Source organism: Rhinoderma darwinii, chromosome 3 (assembly GCF_050947455.1).
Source record: "Rhinoderma darwinii isolate aRhiDar2 chromosome 3, aRhiDar2.hap1, whole genome shotgun sequence".
Taxonomy (NCBI): Eukaryota; Metazoa; Chordata; class Amphibia; order Anura; family Rhinodermatidae; genus Rhinoderma; species Rhinoderma darwinii.
This window is the reverse complement of record NC_134689.1, coordinates 181,260,604-181,285,192: the sequence shown is the minus strand read 5'-3', so window position 1 is coordinate 181,285,192 and position 24,589 is coordinate 181,260,604.

The window sequence follows — 24,589 nt, the reverse complement described above, 5'->3', positions numbered from 1 at the left end:
CCAGTTATGTTAACTTTTATTTTATTTTTAACATTGATTTAGGGGAAAAATGTGAAAAGGTTTTGTTTTTTTTAACATTTAATACTTTATTTTTTTTGGAACATAAAAAAAACCTTTATTTAATATGCTTGGATACAGCACTCTGTGGCTTACCGTCCTTGTGGAGGGTGTCAATGACTGTCTTCTGGACAACTGTCAAGTTTAGCAGTCTTCCCCTTGATTGTGTAGCCTACTGAACCAGACTGTTGGACCATTTATCCCCTTCCCTCCTGTGTTGATTACCTGATTATAGTGTGACCCCATGAGTCTACAATCTTTAACTTTTACACAATATTCAAATTTTCTGAGAAAAAAATGCTGTAAATAGATCACTCTGTGTGTAATGAATCTATATAATATATGAGTTTCACTTTGCTTAGTTGAATTACTGAAATAAATTAAGATTTTGATGATATTCTAATTCATTGAGGACTAGTATCTACATATTTAAATATACACACATACATACACACACACACACACACACACACACATATATGAGGCACTTTTTATATATATATATATATATATATATATATATATATATATATACAGTGAAGGAAATAAGTATTTGATCCCTTGCTGATTTTGTAAGTTTGCCCACTGTCAAAGACATGAACAGTCTAGAATTTTTAGGCTAGGTTAATTTTACCAGTGAAAGATAGATTATATAAAAAAAATAAAAAAAATCACATTGTCAAAATTATATATATTTATTTGCATTGTGCACAGAGAAATAAGTATTTGATCCCTTTGGCAAACAAGACTTAATACTTGGTGGCAAAACCCTTGTTGGCAAGCACAGCAGTCAGACATTTTTAGTAGTTGATGATGAGGTTTGCACACGTTAGATGGAATTTTGGCCCACTCCTCTTTGCAGATCATCTGTAAATCATTAAGATTTCGAGGCTGTCGCTTGGCAACTCGGATCTTCAGCTCCCTCCATAAGTTTTCGATGGGATTAAGGTCTGGAGACTGGCTAGGCCACTCCATGACCTTAATGTGCTTATTTTTGAGCCACTCCTTTGTTGCCTTGGCTGTATGTTTCGGGTCATTGTCGTGCTGGAAGACCCAGCCACGAGCCATTTTTAATGTCCTGGTGGAGGGAAGGAGGTTGTCACTCAGGATTTGACGGTACATGGCTCCATCCATTCTCCCATTGATGCGGTGAAGTAGTCCTGTGGCCTTAGCAGAGAAACACCCCCAAAACATAATGTTTCCACCTACATGCTTGACAGTGGGGACGGTGTTCTTTGGGTCATAGGCAGCATTTCTCTTCCTCCAAAAACGGCGAGTTGAGTTAATTCCAAAGAGCTCAATTTTAGTCTCATCTGACCACAGCACCTTCTCCCAATCACTCTCAGAATCATCCAGATGTTCATTTGCAAACTTCAGACGGGCCTGTACATGTGCCTTCTTGAGCAGGGGGACCTTGCGGGCACTGCAGCATTTTAATCCATTACGGCGTAATGTGTTACCAATGGTTTTCTTGGTGACTGTGGTCCCAGCTGCCTTGAGATCATTAATAAGTTCCCCCGTGTAGTTTTCGGCTGAGCTCTCACCTTCCTCAGGATCAAGGATACCCCATGAGGTGAGATTTTGCATGGAGCCCCAGATCGATGTCGATTGACAGTTATTTTGTATGTCTTCCATTTTCTTACTATTGCACCAACAGTTGTCTCCTTCTCACCCAGCGTCTTACTTATGGTTTTGTAGCCCATTCCAGCCTTGTGCAGGTCTATGATCTTGTCCCTGACATCCTTAGAAAGCTCTTTGGTCTTGCCCATGTTGTAGAGGTTAGAGTCAGACTGATTAATTGAGTCTGTGAATATTTTCAAATATGTAAGGATGCACACCTTAAATGAACGTTGTATTGGTGCTATGAAGGTTCGGGCCGGACAACCCACAATAATGATCAAAAAAAACCTAGAAGCACTCCAATGATCTTTGAGAATGTTTTTCAAAATAATTTTATTATGAATAATTCATAAGCGATATTTCCTGTTCAAGCGATAGTTCCTGGACGTTTCGACCTAACCTAGGTCTTTATCACAATCGCTGATAGTAGTTAGGTTAAGCTGTGTAATTTCTGAGATCTGACGAGAGCAGGGACATTCAGCTTAGATGTCAATGGCCATTCTAAGCTGAATGTCCCTGCTCTCGTCAGATCGCAGAAATTACACAGCTTAACCTAACTACTATCAGCGATTGTGATAAAGACCTAGGTTAGGTCAAAACGTCCAGGAAATATCGCTTGAACAGGAAATATCGCTTATGAATTATTCATAATATAATTGAGTCTGTGGACAGGAGTCTTTTATACAGGTGACCATGTAAGACAGCTGTCTTTAATGCAGGCGCCAAGTTGATTTGGAGTGTGTAACTGGTCTGGAGGAGGCTGAACTCTTAATGGTTGGTAAGGGATCAAATACTTATTTCTCTGTGCACAATGCAAATAAATCTATATAATTTTGACAATGTGATTTTCTTTTTTTTTTTTTTTATATATAATCTATCTCTCACTGGTAAAATTAACCTAGCCTAAAAATTCTAGACTGTTCATGACTTTGACAGTGGGCAAACTTACAAAATCAGCAAGGGATCAAATACTTATTTCTTCCACTGTATATATATATATATATATATATATATATATATATAGACATGCACAGACACATATACACACCCAGAAACCCATATATACTTGTACAGGCAGACATATATACAGTATAGATAATGTAGTAGATGGTACCTGCAGTCCTAAGTAACATCACAGATAACACACAGTGATAACTCTCTGAGTACAGATAATGTAGTAGTGTTATCTGCAATTATATGTAACACCACAGATAACACAGTGATAACTCTCTGAGTACAGATAATTTAGAAGATGTTACCTGCAGTCCTATGTAACACCACGGATATCACACTCTGATAACTATACACACACACAAACATATACATACACACACAGACACACACACATACAAGAATATACACATGCACAGGGACGTATATACACATACAGACACATATGTAGACACACAGGCACATAGGCACGCACATACACACACAGAGACATATAGGCACAGACACATATAGGCACTTACCATCTCTCATTGTTGCACAGACTCACAGGCTTCTTGCAGGGATGTACTGTTGGCAGAGCTTCCTCCTCTGTTCTTTTGCCTCTGTTTCCTCTGGGTGTGTAATGAGGAGCAGAGGATATAGAACTCAAATGGCCTGCCCAGTGGCACCCCCTACATGCGGGCAGGCTGCAGCGCCCTGTGCACTCGCACAGGTCACACACCCCTAAGGCCTGCCCTAATCCTCTTTCACTCCCACAAAGGTCAATTTTACTATCAATCAAAATTTTACCTCCTTAACTGGACTTTTATGATGTGTTTTCCAAAGGCTAACACTCTTACAGAACATCGCCATTTTGATCGTGCCATTCCACTCCTTCCCGGTAATGAGCCTCCTAGGAGTAGAATATATACTGAGACTGAGGCAATGTTAACATATATCAAGGAAAACCTTCAAAGAGGTTTCATTTGGAAATCCTTCTCCCCAGCTGGAGTAGGATTCTTGATCCCGTAGAAAAAATACTAATTCCTAAAACCTGTACAGATTATCGTGATCTGAATACGATCACAGTGTTTTTGGGAGGTGACTTGAATTTAGTTTTAAACCCATTGCTGGATTCTACTTCAAAGAGGTCAGCGGTTTCCTTCAGGGCTCAGAGACGTATCATGTCTTCATTGACACAAATTGGTTTGGTTGATGTGTGGAGGACTCTGCATCCCAACATTAAGGACTTCACCTTCTTCTCTACGGCTCATCGTTCATATCAGAGGCTGGATTATATATTTACTCGGGTCTCCTGTCTCCCACAAATTTTGAATACCTCAATCGGCAACATAACGATTTCCGATCATGCGCCTGTTTATCTTGAGGTTAAACTTCTTGGTCAAGTGGCCAGTAAGTGGTCTTGGAGATTAAATGAGACTCTACTGGACAACCAAGAGACGCTGATGGCTCTGGAGGGGAAGGTGAAGTCCTATTTTGATACCAATAGGTCTGGAGACACTACTCAGGCTTCTCGATGGGAGGCTCATAAGGCCTTTATGAGAGGAGAATTTATAGCCCTTGGAGCATTCAGGAAAAAACAATGGGCCATGAGAATAAGTGAACTTCTGTCCCAGATAGCTAAAATTGAAGAGTTACATAAGAGGTCACTTGCTATTTTGGAACAGGATACACTGTCTACTCTCCATAATTCTCTTAAAGATTAATTAAATATTAAATCTGCCCAGGCTTACCTTCATATGAAACATAAATATTACTCTCATGGGGACAAAGGGGGGAAGGTTATGTCCGCGTTGGTTAAAAAAGCCAGAGAGAAAACCCAAATCAAACACATACTGACAGAGCAGGGCTCTTTGTCTGATGACCCATCTATTATAGCTGCTATTTTCTCTTCATTCTATAGTTCACTGTATAATTTACAAAAAACTACTACTACTCCTAATAGTACACCTATTACACTCACCACTTTTGTGGAAGGAAATTGCCAGGCCATCTCGGATTTCTTGGACAAGTTGTCCCTCCCTACTTTAACTAAAGATGATGAGACATCGCTTCTGGCTCCAGTCACTTCAGATGAGATTAAGATGGTCTTGAGGACCATTCCGAATGGGAAATGTCCTGGCCCGGATGGCTTTCCGATTTACTATTACAAATTTTTTTTTGACGTATTAGAAGCTCCACTGGTGGAATATTTTAATTTGTTACATGCAGGTTGTCCTCCACACTCACAAGCCCTTGAGGCACATATAGCCATTCTACATAAAGAGGGTAAGGATCCTATTCAATGTGGGAATTATCGTCCAATTTCACTCCTAAATACGGATGTCAAATTATGGGCAAAGCTATTGGCGAATAGAATGGCCCTGGTTTTGCCCAGGTTGATTGCACCAGAGCAGTCTGGGTTTGTGAGGGGAAGGGAGGGTAGAGACAACTCCTATAGGGTTTTACATGCAATAAACTACGCAAAAATGGCATAAACTACGCAAAAATTCTTAATAGGCCTCTAGTGTTGCTCGATACGGACGCGGAAAAGGCCTTTGATAGGGTGGACTGGCAGTATATGTACCGTAACCTCACATTACTTAAATTTGGATTTCCTTTAGCAATGGTGGACTTTACCCTCTATGCCTCGCCCTCGGCTAGGGTGAGAGCTAAAGGCTTACTGTCCTCGCCTTTCGCAATAACTAATGGTACGAGACAGGGTTGTCCACTGTCCCCTACCCTATTTATTTTAACTTTGGAAACATTGATACAAGCTATCAGACAAGACCCTAATATTAGGGGACTACAGGTGGAGAACAGGGAACATAAGGTAGCTGCTTTTGCAGATGACATGCTATTACTTATCTCCAATCCTAAGTCTGCATTCCCAGATCTACTGCAACTATTAGAGGAATTTGGGACTTTATCCAATTCTAAAATCAATCATTCCAAATGTGAGGCTCTAAATGTTACTCTGTCTCCGCCTGTAGTCTCTAGTTTCTCGAGAGACTTCCCATTTAGGTGGGCACCAGAGTTCATCACTTATTTAGGGGTTAAAATATCCAGTAATTTACAGGACATTTACCACCTTAATTTTCCCCCCTTGTTGAAGTCAGTCTCCACTCAGTTACGTGATCTACAGGTTCCAATGATTTCGTGGATGGGGCGGAAGAATTTATTAAAATCATCAAATTATTTATAGTACCTAAGTTTCTGTATCTTATGCAGGCTGCCCCTGTTTTCATTCCAGCTTCCTTTTTTACAGAGATCAGGAGATTGTTCTCTAGAGTCCTATGGAACCAGTCTCGGGCTAGAATCTCTTATAGACAATTGACTCTCCCCAAGGCAAGAGGCGGCTTTGGTCTCCCGGACATACTATGCTATTATCAAGCTATACAACTTCGGTCACTTCTGGAATTATTGTCTGGTTCTCATATGACTTTGGCCAAACAAATTGCTTTGAGGAGTTTCAAGACCCAGGTCCTGACTACTTTATGGGGCGGGGTGAGAGGGATGACCAGGGTTGATAGTGAAAATCCACTTATCAAAGGCCTATTGTCCTACCGTAAACTTCGTTCTACCCAAGTGTTCAATGTTTCTTTTCCCTCGTCTTTGATGTCGGCAACCTTGATTCCTTTCACTCTTTCCCAGCATTTTGACGACCCCTTGAATTTGTGGAGCTCATTGAAAACTATTTCTATAGGGGACTTGTATAAAGGGGGCATTGGACCAACACTCGATGATCTTCATGACTTGGGTGTGGGTCAACACTGGTCCAGAGCACAGAGCACAGTACGATCATTTTAAAGCTACTAGTTCAGAATTCCTGAGACATCATCATATTACTGGATCACTCTCTTGGTTTGAGGCTCTAATTTGTTCTACACCCTTGCCCAAAAAACTGATTTCCATTCTATATAACAAGATACTTACCTTGGACGCACAGGAAAAGCCTCTATTTCTTTGTGCTTGGGAAACAGACTTGACTGTTTTGTTCTCTTCACAGGACACCTCTGCCATACTCAAAAGATCTCATGATTTATCCAGATCTGCTAGAATTCAGGGGAATGCATATAAGCTACTTACGAGGTGGTATAGGTCCCCAGACATAGTAGCAAAAATGTATACTGCATCAGATGTGTGCTGGAGATGCGGGGGTTCCCCAGGTACTTTGTTTCATATCTGGTGGGAGTGCCCTATAATAAAACCGTATTGTTCTTGAATTGAATCGATGGTCAACACTATTTGCAATAAGTCCATCACACTTACTCCCTCTATAGTGTTGGTCAATCTACCAACATCTGAATGTAGCCTCACTAGATTTGACTTGCCTTCGCTGCTCATCATGATAGCTAAGCTCCTCATACCAATTAAGTGGCTAGATAAGATACCTCCTGATATCTCATTGTGGCTCCATAGAGTCAGACAAATGTTTAGGCTGGAAGAATTGTCCAGCTGGGAATCTAGAACGCATGACAAATTCATGTCAATATGGGCCCCGTGGTGTGCTTGGGCATCGACTCTTCTAGCGTGAGCTTGTACCCCCTCCCCCTTTCACTATCGTAATGTGCGTTGCTTTCTGAAAGGTCACTAACTGCTAGTAACGAGTACCTTTTTACTTTTCTTTTTCCTTTTCTTTGTTTGAATTTTCATTTCCTTTTCTATTATTTTTTTTTTTTATGTTTCTTGCCTTGTGTTTTTGGTTTCTATTGTGACATTGATTTTACATATTGTTGCACGCCGGAAATGTATTATCACTGTACTATGCGACTTCTGTTGTATTTTATACTTCATATTGCCCGGTGTTTTCGAGCTCACAACTGGCTGTACATGTATTTCTTTGATACTGTTTTTTGCAAACACTCAAAATAAAGATTTTAAAATAAATGAATAAGATCACAGTGAAAAATAGATATCTGCTTACTCGCATCTCTGAGCTTTTATATCGCATCAAGGGGGGGTCAATATTCCACCAAATTGTATCTTTGGGGGGGTTATATAATCTGATCCGAATTAAGGAGGCTGACGAATGGAAGACTGCATTCAACACCTGGAATGCACATTACGAGTATTTTATAATCCCATTCCGTCTTGCAATGCTCCAGAGGTTTTTCAGCATTTTGTAAATTAAATCGTCCTGGTACACATTGACAATATCCTGATCTATTCCAGGGATCTGAAGACCCATCGACTTCACGTCCGCTCTGTCTTGTTTTGAGTATGGGAAAACTTCTTGTATGCCAAGTTTGAGGAAAACCTGTGTGAGCATCAGGAACTGCGTTTCCTAGACTATATAATTTCTTCTGGTGATCTATGCATGGATCTAGATAAAGTCCCTGCCATTCTGAATTGGCCATAAACATTGGGTCTAAAGGTTCATTAGAGTTCCATGGGTGTCGCCAATTAATACTGCCAATACATAAAAAATTTATGTCAGGTGGTATCTCCCCTCACTCAGAGAGGTGCTAACATTCGAGATTGGCCTATTTCTGGTGTTCAAACCTTCAATCATCTAAAGTCTTACATCTCTTCCACCCCAGTTCTCCAACATTCATACTTTAATAGGCCATTCTTCATGTAAATTGATGCCTCATTAATTAAAGCTGTTCTCTCTCTGGCTATTCCAAGAAATTCTACACAGCTGAGAATAATTATTCTATTGGTGACAATGAAGCTCACGTTGGAAGTATGGCATCATCTCTTGGAGGGTGCTAAATTTCTGGTTATTCTATTTACAGACCACAAAAATCGATTGCTTTCAGTCTGCTCACAGGCTCAATCCACATCAAGCTTGCTGGGCCCTCTTCTTCTTACGACTTGACCACCCTGCCAAGGAGAACTACTCTTACGTTACTTCTGGTGGCTTGGTTGGAGACTAGAAGTCAAGGAATTTGCAGCCTCCTGTACTGTTTGTGCGCAATTGAAGCCTTCCTGGCAGACATCTTTGGGTCTTCTCCAGGCTCCGTCTACTTCAATGAAGACCTGGTCTGAAACCTTGATGGTCTTTATTACCGACTTGCCTCCTGCCAAGGAATTCTCTACCATCTGGGTAGTAGTACATTGATTCTCTAAGATGGCCCAATTTGTGCCTTCTATCATAACAGGGTCTGTTCCACTGGACTGGTGCTTAGCAAATGTGGTGCCAATATTCAAAAAGGGGTCAAAATGTGAGCCTGAAAACTATAGACCTGTAAGTTTAACCTCCATTATGGGTAAAATATTTGAGGGTTTTCTAAGAGATGCTATCCTGGATCCAATGAAACAACCTTATAATACAGAATCAGCATGGATTTATGAAGGATCGGTCTTGTCAAACTAATCTAATCAGCTTCCATGAGGACATAAGCTACAGAATTGACCTGAGTAAGGCTGTGGATGTTGTGTATCTAGACTTTCAAAGTGTGCCGCATGAAAGGTTGGTATATAAAATGAAAATGCTGGGACTGGGGGAAAATATGTGTAATTGGGTTAACAACTGGCACAGCGATAGAAAACAGGGGGTGAATATTAATGGTACATCAGATTGGGTCACACTTACCAGTTTGGTTACACAAGGGTCAGTATTAGGCCCTCTTCTTTTTAATATGTTTATTTATGATTTTGTAAAAGGAGTGCAATTTAAATATTTGCAGAAGATACTAAGTTCTGTAAAGTAATCAACACAAAGGAGGATAATATAATATTGCAGAGAGATTTGGGGGAAGCTGGAGGCGTAGGCAGAGAAATGGCAAATTAAGTTTAATTTGGGTTATTGTAATGTCGTGCACTTGGACCAAGTCAACTAATTCTACAATTATGCATTAAATAGTAAAACACTGGGCAAAACTGCCATTGAAAAAGGCTTGGTGTAACGGCTGAGGCTACCCGCAGCTGTATACTTGCCTCTTTACGACGTCCTTTGGCTCCTTGCTATCGCAGCATTCCTCCATTACGACCGCAGTGAGCAGGACTTTGAATGGATGAGCATGCGCGCTGCCACTACATTATTAGTCTGTAGGACTGATGGAGCCAGCCGAGAAAAAACACTCCGATATTTTCAGCAGTCCCATGCTCGACCGCCTCTCATTTCAAGCTCCTCCTCACTGCGAGGGGTGCAGTGAGGAGGGATAGGGGGCTCAGCACTCCATTCTAGTGATTGGAGGGGGTCCCCATGGTGGGTCCCCAGCGATCAGGCATTTAGGTCATAGATGTCAACCTGTTGACGATACTCCCGCCGCCACAGAATAGAAGACAAGGATAAGAAGACCTACTTACATCCAGGTATGTGAGTAGATCTTCTTCTGCTCGTCTTCTGTTCCGTGTTGGTGGGAGTATCGTCGGGAGCGGCGACGTCGGAGGTGTGCATGCGCACGCTCTCTGCAGAACGACAAGACTGTTTGATCACACAGCACAAGCCGCTCTCACACTGTCCGTAGCTGATTGGACAGTGTCAGAGCAATAAATATAACAACCCCCTGCCATTTAGAAATATAGAAATGCCCCATTGACAGTTCAGGGGGTTATTTACATATCGGGCACCAAATATAACGGCACCAATATCTAAATAACGGAGGAGGATATAATTTTTTTTAAAGTGAGGCAATTTTTTTGCACCAGTGCCTATTACATGCTGCATTCTGCTGCACATATATATGCTGGTGAAAGGTTCTCTTTAAGCTTTTCTCACTGTTAGCAGTTTGGATGAACTGCAGTTTTGCTCAATTCAGATGCCTTCACCTTAGCAGTGCACTGCTCCATACAGCTTCTCCTCAATGAGGACATGCTGGTAAGGAGGAATCAACGACCAATGGATGTCCCAATGGTAAAGCTCTCAGTGACCTGTCGTCACCTATTCTGTGGACAGGTAAAAAATGTGATCGTATGGAATACCCCTTTAATTTGAGTTTTCCTAATGCACAATAGAAACACTTCAATGACAAGTTTACAGTAGCTTGGCTACTCTGTATGTCAAATTTCCTTTAAACCTTAACAAGATTCTTTTATCAGTGAATGCTACGAGTTAAATCAAATAAAATATGCTGAACTCTTCATCCAGTACTGGAACAAAATTATTTTTAAACTCATTGCGTATTGTCTAAATTTTACTGAAAAATGACAATTCATATTTTATACATTAGATATTAATCTTAAAGCTGTCTTTCTGCAATAGGTCCATTATAAATCGTTATGTGACAAGGAAGGCGGTGAGGCTAATTCAGTCTCCTGTCACCTAAAGATTTATATAATAAAAGAGTATTGGAATAGGGAATCTTTTGAATATCATAATTAAGAAATTGCTCACCATGAATAGAAATTCAAAAATGCAGTAAACCTTATATTTCTTCAATTATAAGATTTTTTTTTATTTAAAAAAAAGGCAGTTACTTGAATGTATTACTTTTCCCCCCCAAAAATTATTTTTATGTTAGATTTTTCGTGCTATTTTTATGTTCGAGTTTTTGTTATTAAAAATCGTAGTTTAATTTTTCTTAAAAAGCACAACGCCATCTAATGTAACAAGTTGGCTTATCAGTTTATGGTATAAAATACTGCTTTGTAGGTGAAATGTGATTGTTTAAGTTCCGCACTTTCTATGGAGGATTTAAACATAGTTGGAAATTATGAATCTTTCATGACACCTTACCTTAAGAACATTTGCATGGAATATCCTTGTTATGCTATTTTGTATTACTTTATTAAGCTCATATACACCCTGTATAACTAGGTAATGAAAGACTCTATTACATTAATTGCATGAAACTAATGGGTCCAGCTGACTTTGATGACTGTATGGTGATATGTGTCACTAGATTCCATGCCATCTTGCAGATGTACTGTAAGCAAAAAAAAAAAATCGGACTATAAGCACCTTACATTATAATTATTTTAATGCATTTATCAATAGAAATAAACCATGTCACCGCTATGCAGACTTAGGAACTAAACATGAGACCTTTGGCTTGTTTTAACCACTACATAACTTAAAGGGTTTTTGTAACTTTTTTTTTTAAATGTAGATCTATAGATTTTAAAATGAAAATAATTCATTTTAGCATCAACAGACTAAGGGCTCATGCTCACAGCAATAATATACTGCCATTTTGTCCAGAGCTGTAATAGGGCTGCCAAAGCGGTACATATGCTGTTTACTATACCTCCATATGCCATTGATTTTATACAGAAGAGTATGGAAGTGTTTTCTACCAATTTCTGTAAGAATCCAACAGAAAAAATTGTGGCGTGCTCCATCGAACTTAATATGTACAGATGTATTATCCTCTAGAAGCATTGCTTCAAAGGGAGAATATCTTTCTACACATGGCATCCGATAGAGCCTGTACATGCGCATGAGCCCTAACTGATTTGTGCATTGATAGCCTGTCATGTGACTTCTACTCTTATGGATATGTTCTTATAAATGTACGTCAGATATCAGGGTGTCCATGGAAAGATAGTGTGATGATGCTAACATGGAAACATCTACAATTTTTAAAAGTACAATACCCTTTAAATAAATGAAACAACATGGAATGAATGTTAAAGAGAGTTACAGAAACCCACTAAAAAATATTTTGGTATGCACTTTTTATACTGCCTCCTTGGACTCTGGGGAGCCTGAGTTTATCTCGGTATAAAACTGTTCAGTACATCTCTTACAAGTGTATATTAAATTTCTTAGAATATTGGTTATGAGAAACATCTGTATTATGCCCATTGATCCCAATAAGGAGAAACTGAGCATATGTGGTTTGCTCTTCCTGGTGAACGAAAAACTAAAACCAATATGTTCTCAAGATTGAATGAGGCACCACTAGTAGGTCCTCAACCGACCATTGATTTATAACCTATTCTATCGCTAGTTCATAAAATATTATCGTGCATAAATACATTTAAAGGAAATCTGTCATCAGGACAAATCTCATAAAGGGGGTTTACCAACCTTTGGAAAAAAAAACAAAAACAGAATTAGCAAATAAGGCTAAAAATACCAAATAGGCCAATGCTCATCTTTAGATCCCACCCCACTCCCGCACCAACGGTTCCATATTCTTTGCTTACTTGCTTACACAGCGCTGACGTGTTGTACTTGAAACATGACTGTGGCAGGCAATCCCTCGTGGTAATGTCAGTATGGACTGCATATTATTGCTGTGGTCATTGGCTGAAAGGTAAACAATGCCTATTTGTTATTTTTAGCCATATTCAGCTAATTCTGGAGTTATTCAAAAGTACAGCAAAATCTCTTAAAACATCTAACAGATAAGGCTGCTAAAGCCCTTGGATATCAGGCATTATTACTAGGAAAAGCTGCAAGCCACTGTACATTTCCCATTCAGTGGGAAATGAATGCGTGACCATGTAATGTGTGACTCAAGGCATTCATACTGCAGCAGGCTATCAGAAGTTGCAGTTACAGTCAATGTCACAGTCCATAGAAGTGAATGGGAATAGCGTGTCACAGGCATGCAATAATTAAGAATAATGTTCCTTAAAAAGTAGGAGTACACAAGAAAGTTTCATGTTTAAAGTCATATACGTCTATATCTACCTATAGTCTTTCTGTAATCAAAATAACTGGCTAAGTTGTTGCCATCTTTAAATCAGGATGAAAACACAAAGTGGCCAAAGGTTTCGTGTAGTCACCAGTCTTATTATTATTTAACAGTTATTTACTAACATCCTGGATCTATATCACAGCAGAGTCAAGAAAAGCATTGGTTCATTGTAAGGGATGAGACTTTGAAATACAGTTAGTTTGATGACATGTTGTACACATTAAACAATTCTTTTCCTATCAATTTTATACTGTATTTCAAAATGTAAGAAATGTCTGTCTTTTTAATAGTCATTGGAGAATAACCTGTTTGATTTTAAAAGGCGAGGAACGCATTGCTTTATTACAATACATTTTTTTCTACCCCTCTGGTATAAAAGAGATTAATTGTCTACAATTATTAAATATCACCATTCATTTACCATGAGAGCAAGATTAGTGAATCAAAGGAAAATGTAAATGATATTATACCTCAGAAAGAGTTCAATGGTTACCAAGAAAAATTCATCAAGAATTATTACTTCAAAATACTTAGCTTTAAATGAATCATGTGCCATGGAGAATGTTTTTTGAAAGAATTTCATTAGCAGTAAAATAAAATGTGCTCTTTAAATGAACAGAGACCTGTCTTTGTGATATTCCAGTGGCAATTTATATGGTAAGTGTCAAAAACAAGTCTAATAGGAGGACTGGCTAGTGTGGTGTTCTTTCCTTTTAATATTCTAATCGTGAGGTGTAAAGTGAAATGGTTGCACAGTGCAATGGTGGCAAAGAAGTGGAGTGTCAATGAGACTAGAAAGGTGACAGACATGGAACGAGTCCCCAAGGTGCTCTCCAAGAGCTTTGGATAAAGATTCTCCTGAGAAATTGCCCTCATTAGTTCTCTAAGGCAGCTCAGTAAATCTTACATTACTATTAGCATGAGGATCACAATACTGTATCTATTTTCCAACTGTTTCAGATCATTATTTACAATGAAAAATGTTTACAAAACTAGAACTTGTTTTTTTTACACTTCTCTTGTGGAACTCTTTCATGTTTAGAATATATGCTGCTAGACAGAAAACTATTTATTGTCTTAACTAAATATAATGAAAAAACAGGCTAAAACCTTATAAGCAATTTAATCTGTAAAACTATTGAGCGCTAAATTTAATACTGGATATTTTTAACCTGAGCCAATGCTAGCATATCTATGAAATTATAAAGAGATTTTAATACATATTTGAATCTCTCTCCCTTTCTCTTTCGTTCTCTCTTTCTCTCTCTCTTTTTTACTTCATCTCATATGTTAATTTTATTACTTTTTAGTCTATTTATTACAGTTTTGTCAGCTTGAGATGATAATGCTTCACACGCATAATATCATTAAAGAAGAACTGCAGTAAAAAAATGGCATATTCCATTGCTTACAAGATATTTTACTGTAGCAGTATAAAAGTGAGTCAGGAAGAATCAAGGGCACCCCTACCTGAAGTTGGAGATGTCCAGTAAATTCAGTCCTGCTAGGCCGCAATTTGATACACTGCCTGCACTGCTCCACTGTTTCACGTGGGGAGGCTCTTACCCATCATCCACCAACTACAACTCACAAGACACTCCACATACACAGAGAGGCTCCTGCCCATCCCGGCACCAAGCAATTTACAGCACCAACAACCAACCATCACCTGTCATAAACAAAAATAAATTTACAGTGAAATAAACAACAGCATAATATAAACATGACAGACCAGACAGGCCACACTTCCTGTGGAACGTGGCCTAGGGAAGGAAAACAGCACAAAATCACAGCATTTAAAAGCACAGTGCATAACTAAACAAACTATAATCTGGCATTTATACAAATATCTTTTTTTTTACATGAAATATTTATTTATTATTTAAAAAAAAGACTAATTTCACATGTTATACCATATACAATAATACAGCACTAAAAATCGAGTAATCTACTCCAGTACTGTCAAAAGATATATTACAATACATTACTTAAATCTAACCACCCCCAACACCCCCAACACCTCTCCCCTACCAAGGGAGAGAAAAAAAAGAAAGAGAAAAGGGAGTAACTTATAACTACCCGGACATGCGAGGTACAATTTACTGTTTCTTTTCCCTCTTTCCCACTCCCTTTTTGAGAGGTATATTTTACCATTTCCCCCACATGTTATACCACTTCTTCATCTTCCCCTTATCCCTATACTGAATGCATTCATGCTCCTTACATTTATTGCTGAGATTCATCAATTCCTTAATGTACGAAGGATCCAGTGATATCCACTTCCTAACAATAATCAATCTGTCAAAAAATAGTAACCTTTCGATCGCAACCCTAAGCTTATTAGAGCCTTCCATATCTTCAGTATACCCCAATATTGCATACAGTGACGCATATGGTACTACTACACCTAACCTACTTTCCATAATCTGATACATATTTCTCCAATAATGTATGATTTTTTTGGTAGCTACAAACAGTATGCAGTAAATCTATCTTACCATAGGAGCACCTGTTACATTCTGCATTAATGGGGTTTTATCCACAGGTCCACAGGATACGTCATAAATGTCAGATAGATGTGGGTCCCACCTCTGGGACACGCGCCTATCCCTAGAACGGGGCCCCCTAAACCCTGTTCTGCCGCTCTGTGTTGTGGCAGAAGCAGGTGAATTCTGACCATTACTTAGGAAACAGTGTTGCTCTCTTAGATACGCTCTTTCCAGAAGTCCTATAAAGCTGAATTTCTAGATACGGAAACAGCGTAACTCGCATGCTACGCTGCTTCCGTAACTGGCATTCACTATTATGGGAGTTCCGGAAACAGCGTAGCTCAGCGAGTTACGATGTTTTTGTAACTCCCGACCATACAGTCAGGAAGTGGCCGAGGAGGCAGAGGGAGCAGAAAAAGTTAGAACAGGGTTTAGGGGGCCCCTTTCTAGAGATAGGTGCGGGTCCCAGAGATGGGACCAGCATCTATCTGACATTTATGACATATCCTGTGGATGTCATAAATGTCTCTGATGGGAAAACCCCTTTAAATCTGAGGCTCATCTTTTGTAAGAGATCTGAGGTATAATATAGTCTATATACTAAATTAACTTGTGTCCATCTATGATTATTGTCAAGTGAGACTATTTTCATATTCTGTTATATATTTTCAAACATTTTCTTATCCAAACATCCAATGTCTTTTTCCCATTTTTGTGTACTCGTATGTGTCAATTTATCCGTAACTTCTCCAACTAGGAGCCTGTAAATTAGTGACAGTGCTTTTCTGAATTTACTGAATTTACTTAGTAATTCCAACTCCCTGTGTATAGTGACTTTAAATAAGTGTTTATTAACCTAATTTCTTACTGCATGAGCAAATTACAAATATCTAAAATAAAATCTTACTCACACCATAATTATTTAGAATATCAGAGAAACGTAATAATTGCTTTTCTTGAAATAAGTGCCGTACCTTAGTTATCCGCTTTTTTACCGAAAAATTCAGTTTCTATCGGTTTAACTTCACTGAAGTGATCATTTTCCCATAGAGGAATAAAGTTAAGTGCCCCATTTACCGCCAGTATATCCATCCATGTTTCCCAGGTTTTAACCCCTTAGTGACCACTAATACGCCTTTTTACGTGATTCACTAATGGGCTTTAGGCTAGGCTGACGCCTTTTCACGTCAGCCTAGTCTAAGTCCTGCACGGGTCTCCCGTGCAGGCAGGAGCCGGGGCTCTGCTGTCTGATGACAGCTGAGCTCCTGCTCCAACGCCCGCGATCGAAGTTTACTTCGATCGCGGCCGTTTAACCCGTTAAATGCCGCCGTCAATAGCGACCGCGGCATTTAACTTTGTTTACAGAGGGAGTGCGCTCCCTCTGTCACCCATCGGCGGCCCGCGAATGCAATCGCGGGTCTCCGATGGGGTGTCATGGCAGCCGGGGGACTGATAAAAGCCCCCAGGTCTGCCCTGGACATATGCCTGTTAGGACGCGCCGGAGGCACGTCCTAACAGATTGCCTGTCAGATTTACACTGACAGGCAATAATGCTCTGGTATACGAAGTATACCAGAGCATTATAGCAGCGATCGGAACATCGCACAGTAAAGTCCCCTAGTGGGACTAATAAAATAAGTAATAAATGTGAAATAAAGATTATTAATAAAAAGTACAGTAAAAAAATAAATAAAACCATTTTTTTCCATAAAAAGTGGTTTTATTTAGTAAAAGTGTAAAAAAAAAAAAAAAGTACACATATGTGGTATCGCCGCGACCGTAATGACTCCATTAATAAAGTTAATATGTCATTTAAACCGCAAAGTGAACACCGTAAAAAAAAAACGCAAAAAAACCATGGCGAAATTGCAATTTTTTTCCATTGCCCCCCAAAAAAGTCATAATAAAAATGAATCAATAAGTCCCATGTACCCCAAAACAGTACCATTCAAAACTACGTCTTGTCCCGCAGAAAACAAGCCCAAAAAATCACTACATTGATGGAAAAATAAAAAAATGACGGCTCTTGGAAAGCGACGATGCAAAAACAAATAATTTTAGTTCAAAAGTGTTTTTATTGTGCAAAAGTCGTAAAACATAAAAAAACCTCCACATATGTGGTATCGCCGTAATCGTACCGACCAATAAAATAAAGGTAACATGTTATTTACGTCGCACAGTGAACGGCGTCAATTTAAAAACGCATAGAACAATGGCGGAATTTCAGTTTTTTTTTTATAATCCCCCCCAAAAAGGTTAATAAAAGTTAATATATAAATTATATGTACCCAAAAATGGTGCCATTAAAAAGCAGAACTAATCCCGCAAAAAACAAGTCCTCATACAGCTATGTAGACGAAAAAATAAGAACGTTATAGCTCTTTGAATGCGACTATAGAAAAACGAATAAAATAGCTTGGTCATTAAGGCCTAAAATGGGCTGGTCACTAAGGGGTTAATAAGGTTTACTAATTGGCCATAATACAAAAGATCCCTGTCACAGTTGATCCGTTTCCATCCAATGGTAAAAGAATGGACTTGCTCCAATTGATCCTCAGACCTGACATTTTCCAAAACACTTCCACTAGTTTTATGGAACTAAAACTGCAGTGTTTCCGTGCTATTAAGGCACAACAAAATATCCGTGGGGAATGCAGACCACTAGGCCACTCCGCCGTAACGAAGCAGTAGCTTACCAAACAGATATATAACAGTCACATGGGCGAGAGTGCTTGGATAGCTGGCTTGAGCCGGATTATCAGAAGCTGGCTTGTGCCGGATTATCAGAAGCTTTCTTGTGCTGGTTATCGGAAGCTGGCTTGTGCTGTATTATCGGAAGTTGGCTTGTGCTGTATTATCAGAAGCTGGCTTGTGCTGGATTATCGGAAGCAGGCTTGTGCTGGATTATCGGAAGCTGGTTTGTCCTGGATTATCGGACTCGTCACAGACACGGGACATGGATACTGAAGTCATCACGGACATAGGACTTGGCACGGACACCGATACTGAAGACGTCATGGACACTGGATACAGGAACAGGCTATGGAACCTTTGCAGACTTACACAAGGTTAGAAACAACATTGCTCAGGCACTGGACTAATGGGCAGGGTTCCTTAAATAGTCCAGGGTGTCCAGGGATAGGCTGGGGACACGTTACTGGTGCATGTGCTGGCCCTTTTCAGCATGCACCAACACGCATGCCCTACAGTCCGGAGGAGGAAGAAGCAGAGAGCAGAGGGCGATACGCAGTCCTGCGGTCTCGGTTGCCGGTAGGAGGGAAATGCGGTCAGCGGTCCAATTTTAGCGGGCATTACACAAACCCAATTATTTGCTTATCATCTCTTAATGATATTGCCAATGGTTCCATAAATAAAGCAAATAACATCGGGGAAAGATGACACCCTTGCCACGTACCCCTAGTCAGTTGGAACATGTCCATCACATATCCATCAACCTTTACCCTTGCACTGGGTGCGCCATACAACAATTTTACCCACTGGATAAATTGAAACCCAAAGCTGAATCTATCCATAATTTTCCAGTGGAAAATCCACTCCACCCTGTCGAACGCTTTTGACGCATCCAAAGAGAGGATGGATCGGGTTTCCCCCCCCCGGCCAATCTGAATATTGGCAAATAATCTCCTAAAATTGGTGCTTGTACCTCTGTTTGGTATAAAACTGCATTAACCCGGATGAATTATTGCCACTAACACTTTTTTTAGTCTCAAAGAAAGCATTTTTGCTAAAATGTTAATATCAGTATTTAATAAAGACATGGGTTTATAAGACTCTACCTCATTGGGGTTCTTGTTCTTTTTTAGGGTATGCTCACACGGCTAATTTTTGGCTATTTTTTGGGCTGTAAACGGCTGAAAAACATCCGAAAAATTGGAAGTAGAACGCCTCCAAACATCTGCCCATTGATTTCAATGGGAAATACGGCGTTCTGTTCCGACAGGGCGTTTTTTAATGCATAAAAAACTCCCGCAAAAAAGTGCATGACACTTCTTGAACCATTTTTGGAGCCGTTTTGCATTGACTCTATAGAAAAACAGCTCCAAAAACAGCTGTAAAAAGCACTGCGAAAAACGTGAGTTTGCTTAAAAAACGGCTGAAAATCAGGAGCTGTTTTCCCTTGAAAACAGCTTTGTATTTTCAGAAGTTTTTTAGTAAGCGTGTGAACATACCCTCAATATTAAGGCTTTCATCATGGGGCCCGGCAATTTTCTCTATTTTTTACATTCATTGAAGACTTCCAGCAACATAGACAACAAAACATCCTCATATTTCCTGTAGATCTCAAATGGAAACCCATCTGAGCCAGGAGACGGGTTCCCTGAAAATGATCTAAGTGCCAACCTTACTTCTTCCAAGGAGAACGGCTCCTCCAATGATGCCCTCTGAGTATCCGTAAGAGAAGGAAATGTGATTTGTTCCATAAATGCATCAATACTAATCTGATCCACCTCAATTGTAGGATGTATATAATTGAGAAAAAAAACTCCTAAACTCCATCTTAATTTCTTCCTTATCCTGTGTCGAAGCTGCCAAACTTGTCCCAATTTATACAAATATCTAATATTAACAGTTGGAATTCTCCATCACACTCTTACACACACCCCGATTTTGGGAACCAGGGGAACTATACACAAAAAAAAGAGGGAACTTAGCATCAGAGGGACACAGGAACATAGGATATAGTTGCCCCCTTTAGGACCTCTATTTCGGAAGACCTGACCCGGTGGGGACCACAGGTTTGCGTGAACAAACACTGGCCTATGGGCTTGGATATTGAAGGAGTAGTTCACCAATATGCAGTCCCTGTAACCTACGTTAGGACTTCCAGCTCCAAAGCAGACTCAGCAGCAGGAGCAGACCCTTCTTCCTCCCAGGATCCCACAGCCCTACTGAGGGTAAAACAGGCACCCGCCTGGCTAGTAGAGTCCACCATCTCTCTAGGCCTGGTGATACACATGGCCTATGTATTTTTATGCCACCATTCCGGGTGAACTCAATCTGTTCACTGGTCTTTAAGTTCTCCAGCTGTTCGTGCATTCTTGTCCACTTGAGAGACCACTGGTGAATATACACCTCCTCACCTGTGACATTCACGGAGGCAAGTCTGAAGTTTATTTTTTGCTGAACCACACAACTGTTTCCTGGACCCTCTGATCCCTGGCAGTCTAGCACTCTGGGCCCATCAGCCTCTTTTGAGTCCACTGATCCTGCAGGATTCTATGTGACTCATGCAGTGAGAGCTTGTTCAGATGCTCTGCCTCACTCTGTTGTGAGCTGGACACCTCTGACTTTCCTGCCAACAGACTTGGTGATGGTAGCGCAGCCGCACTCGGGCCTGTTCTCTCGGCCTCATCCCGGCTCAACCACTCAGTCTTACTTTTACCCATCTGCTTTGTCAATGCAGGCAGTGACCACCAACTGCTCTTCGGCAACCAGGCCTCCTCCATGGCATGTATCCCGGCACAACCTCTGCCCCTTTTCCGAGGACGTAGCTCCCTCTTCTCCAATTTTAGCTGGCACATCTCCAACACCTCCTTGTCGTGAGGCCAATACTAATGGCAGCTGGACATCTGAATATTAGAGTCCACCATTTTGCTCCTGGACTGCAACATCATTCCAACTACGCCAAAAGCTGTAAAGGAGGGGCCCAAGGTGTGGCACTGTCCATGCAGGTTTGTCACCGAAGAAATGGAACAGAAACCAGAAGCTTGTGGCAACAAAATGCCTGTGTTAACAGCACACCTGGTCACAGCAGGCAAATAACCACTTAATACATTTGAGAAGCACAGACTCTTACAATTGCGGTTCAAATTGGCGTTTGATAACTGGCTGGATAACTCTTTCATTGGACAGAGTCAAGAATGCTCCTTTCTGATGCTGGACATGTCTTATAAAGTCAGGCTTGCTAGGCCGCAATTTGATGCACTGGCTGCACTGCTCCCCTGTCTCACGTGGGGAGGCCACTGCCTGTCACACGACACTGCACACACAGGGAAGCTCCGACTTGTCACCTGTAACCAGCTCCAGGACCCACAAACTACAGGCCACCAGCTTGTGTTGTTGTACCACTCGCAGTTTTAGCGACTCACTCGTCACACCAGATGCCTCCACTTCCACCAACTCACTGTGCACTATTGGTGAGAACAGCAGCAATTTTATATAAAAACTTTGTCTCTAGAGTCAGGATGCTGCATAGCCATACTGTGACGACCTCGCAATAATATGGCATCCTGGTGCAAAACAATTTAGAAAACCAGTGAGCCAACTATAACTGCCGCACCCGCCATAAATAAAAGTAACGTTGCATTGTAATAAACAACAGTAAAACATAAACATGATAGGTCAGACAGACCATTCTTCTTGTGGAATGCCACCAAAGGGAGGAAAACAGCACAAAAACACAGCACTTAAAAGCACAGTGCATAAATAAACAAGACCGTAATCTGGGGAAGCCAGAAGGGCGAAAACCAGGGAAGGGCGAAAACCAGGGTTGGGCGAGAGTGTTTGGTGTGCCGCCTAGAAATTTTAATGATTTTTACTTACCTTGATGCTTTTATTGCTTGTTACTTCTGTGAGTATGGATTAAACTTGGCGTGGAGCAATCTTTTTTCAGAGGGTGTTGCACTATGTGTCTTCCTTTTTCCATCTATTAGAGACATAAGATCCTTTTCCTATCAGGAGTTCTTTGAATGTGGAGAGAGACGATAAGGAGCTTGGTGGAACTACAAGGATAAGAATTACCATCCACACCCTCATTGGATTGCGGACTGTCCACTGCATTTTTCTGGGAGAGAGTCCATACTGAATGATATTGGACTGTTACCAGTGCCGTCTGAGTGGTAAACTTCACTGTACTTTATACTAATATACAATATGTGTACCAAAGTCCCTTTTAATAGTTTGGGGATTCTCCCCCACGCACTTACAGACAGACTGCAATGGACTTATAGTTATAAATGTGTTGTTATTATGAGCAAAGCGCACCGCCTGCCTTTTCCCGTCTCTCTCACCATTGACTAATGGCTGCTGTGAATGCAGGCAGATGTAACAGCTTTTATGTACTGAACATGTATTTATGTGTGTGTTATTGAAAATAAATCTTTTTTTTTTTGTCTGAAATAGGAGGCTGCATGTCCGTAGAACAGCTGGAGAAGGCTGCATGGATAAGTATGAGCAGTGAAGTTGGGAGGAGGTTCCCTGCAGGTTTGGGGCAACATTTAAATAAATGGAGATGATTTTGTCAGAATGAATGAAACACTCAATGCTGGGAAGCATAAGCAAAGTGTCATTCATTATCATACCTTTAGGAAGTAGCCTTATTGGACCTATCTGCATTCTACCATGGACAATAACTCCAAACGACATGACATAAGTATTATAGGACTATCTCAAGTGAAAACAAGAACACAGGTTCTCTTCACACTACTTTTCTTTTCTGTAAAACCAGAAACCCAACAGAAGCGTGAGAGATCCTATATAAGTCAATGGAATCTATAAGGATCCGTTAGGATATGTTATGTAACAGATAGGTCCTGATTGTCATGGATTTAATAAACAAAACCATGACACTAGTATTAACTGATAATACAGAATCTACAGATTGTTGATCAAAATATTTTCAAATTTGTCTGGGATTATCAGTAAAGAGAGCAACAAACTTAACATCCAAAACTGCAGAAGAAATGTGGCAAGTCTTTGAAACAACCGACAAGCATGTCTCCTTATAAAAGTTGCAGGACCGTCTGCCTATTTGCTGTTTTAAAGGAAAACGGTGACTACAACAAATATTGATATGATTAAGACTTTTATTTGTGGTGTTACTGGTTGCAGCCAGGCCCGGCCTTAGGATAGATGGCGCCCCATGCAAAATTATCTTTTGGCGCTCCGCCTCCATTATAAAAAATGCCCCCCAAAAAAGTATAATGCCCCCCCACAGTACAATACCCTATATAGTGCACCGAAACAGTAAAATGCCCTTTTAGTGCCCCACACACAGTATTATGCCCCTTTAGTGCCCCCATACAGTATAATTATATTTAGTAATATAATATATTATAACCCTATAAAGGACAGAGTATTTTGACCTCTAATCGTGCCCACATAGTATTGTGGCCTCCACACAGTATAATGGCCCCTCCCCTTGCTGCCACACACAGCCCCCTCTTGTAGATAGTGCACCCCTGTAGATTGTGCCATGTAGCCTCCCTGTAGACAGTGCCATAATCCCCCACCTCCTCCTTGTAGACAGTGCCATAGAGCCACCCACCTCTCCCTTGTAGACAGTACCATACAGCCCCCCACTTCCCCCTTGTAGACAGTGCCCCCACTCTCCCTTGTAGACAGTGTTATATAGCCTCCATCTCCCCCTTGTAGACTTTGCCATACAGCCCCCACCTCCCTCTTGTAGACAGTGTCATACAGCACCCCACCTCCCCCTTGTAGACAGTGCCATACAACCCCCCCCCCCTTGTAGCCACTGCCATACAGCCCACCACCTCCCACTTGTAGATAGTGCCATACAGCACCCACCTCCCCCTTGTAGACAGTGCCATACAGCCTCCCACCTCCCCCTTATAGAGAGTGCCATACAGCCCCCCACCTCCCTCTTGTACACAGTGCCTCCCACATCCCCCATTTAGACAGTGTCATACAGCACCCACCTCCCCCTTGTAGACAGTCCCATACAGCCTCCACCTTCCCCTTGTAGATAGCGCCATACAGCCCCCACCTCCCCCTTGTAGACAGCAGCCCCCCACCTCCCCCTTGTAGACAGTGCCATACAGCCCCCACCTCCCCCTTTTAGACAGTGCCATACAGCCCCCACCTCCCCCTTGTAGACCGTGCCATACAGCCCCCTCCCCCTTGTAGCCACTGCCATACAGCCCCGACCTCCCACTTGTAGATAGTGCCGCCCAAATAAAAAAATTTTACTCA